Source organism: Diceros bicornis, chromosome 9, assembly GCF_020826845.1.
Source record: "Diceros bicornis minor isolate mBicDic1 chromosome 9, mDicBic1.mat.cur, whole genome shotgun sequence".
Lineage (NCBI taxonomy): Eukaryota > Metazoa > Chordata > Mammalia > Perissodactyla > Rhinocerotidae > Diceros > Diceros bicornis.
In genome coordinates, this window is record NC_080748.1 from 71367738 (window position 1) to 71369456 (window position 1719).

Genomic DNA, 1719 nt, shown 5'->3' on the forward strand with positions numbered 1-1719 from the left:
CTTAGGAAAGGGCTCTTTTAGAAATAGAATGTCAAGATAAGGGGATCTCAAACTTCAGCGGCTTCAGAAACACTTGAGGGGCTTGTTAGAACACCTAGTGCTGGGCGCACCCCCAGTTTCCGACTCAGTTGGTCTGAGGTGGGGGGGCCCAGACTTTGCATTTCTAACTAGTTCCCAGGTGAAGATGAGGCTGCTGGTCCCGGGACCGCACTTTGAGAACCACTGGTCTAGACTTTAAATAACGCCGTTTAGATGCGAGACTGATTAATTTTACAGAGCTGTAAAGCTGCCACGCCTTTACCCAAAGGGCAAGAAACCCTGGCTATGCCACCCGAGCGCCCTGCGTGCGCCTCCAGCCGGAAATACCGAGCTGCCGGGCTCCCTTCTCCGGCAGGGCCAGATGGGGGCCAGTGGATTAAATAGCACGGTTTTGCTTTCCAAATCGGGGTGCTTCGGGGAATGAAATTTGGGGTGAAGTCGTCTTTCTCGTCTCCCGAGACAGAACGACTCCTCTCACTCCCGTCCCTACAGCACTGCAGGCCCGGTGACCACCGCGCGGCACCCTCACACCCCCGGGGGCGCACTCCAGCCCTGAGACGGGCGGCGCGCGCGCCCTCTTACCACCGGGGGCGCGCCCGCGGCGTGGGCGGGGCCTCGGGCAGCCAGACTCCCGTGTCTCTGGAGTGGAGCCGTGTTTCTCCAGCCCCCAGGCTCCGCACTGCGCACGCGCAGCAGCCCCTCCGACGCCAGCCCGTTAGGCGCCCCGGAAGTGGCGGTGCCAAGCGGCCACCCTCCTGGGGGTGACTGAGAAAGCCTATTTCCATTTCTCGCTCGCCCTTCGAGTCCCAAGTTTTACTTGGGCTAGCATTAATGAGCCAGGTTACTCTGTGGAAATTTGAATCACTTAGAATTAAAAGGAAAACCGATAGCTCTGCCGAAACCCGGGATCGAACCAGGGACCTTTAGATCTTCAGTCTAACGCTCTCCCAACTGAGCTATTTCGGCCGCCCTTCCGCTGCCTTTGGAGTAAACTATTATCGAAGTTTTCATGTCCGTCTTCGCTCAACAACCACACTGTTTTTCTTGTCACATTAAACGGGTTTCTTGAGAATTCTTCTGCCTTGCTTTTTGCAAGCCATGATTAGGTGCACTGTGCACGTTCCTTACGTCCTTCAATAGTATCCAAATTTCTGACGTAGTTGTCAACAACGGGCACCGTGAACGAGCCCGTGTGCCGGCCGCTGGGTTCGGTGGTCGGGCGGCCTGGGCGCCCGCAGCCCGGCAGGGCTGGGCAGGAGCCGCGAGGGCGGCAGCGCGGCGGGGCTGGGCCGGCCCCAGGGCCCCGCGGCTCCTCCGCTCCTCAGGAGGCGGTTCCATCCTCCCAGGGCTGGTCCCCGCGATCCCGCAGCAGGGTGGTCGCCTTGGCGAGCCCCCTGCCCAGGCAGGGTAGGCCCTTCCCGCTGTGACCGCACACATTTGTTACGATTGGGACGAAGGAGTGGGCAAGGGCATGGAGGCAGGACTGCAGCCTCCTTAAGATCTTGGGTCCTCGAAATTCCCCCTTCACCTACCACCACTTTGCACGGAGCCAGCCTGGCAGACCACAGGCGCTCCATATAAGCTTGGCGAGCTCGCCGAGCACGATTTTTCCAATGTCAGTACTACTTCCTACACCAGTAGACAAATGTTTCTGAAGCATCTGCTACGTGCCAGGCACAG

The 1719-nt window shown here is 58.9% G+C and overlaps 1 non-coding gene across 1 annotated transcript; it reads right to left on the bottom strand.

Annotated features, from left to right (window-relative positions):
• Nucleotides 1-932: 932 nt before the first annotated feature.
• Nucleotides 933-1005, bottom strand: TRNAF-GAA (transfer RNA phenylalanine (anticodon GAA)). Its single transcript has one exon. It is a non-coding gene; the product is annotated as a tRNA-Phe (tRNA).
• Nucleotides 1006-1719: the final 714 nt, after the last annotated feature.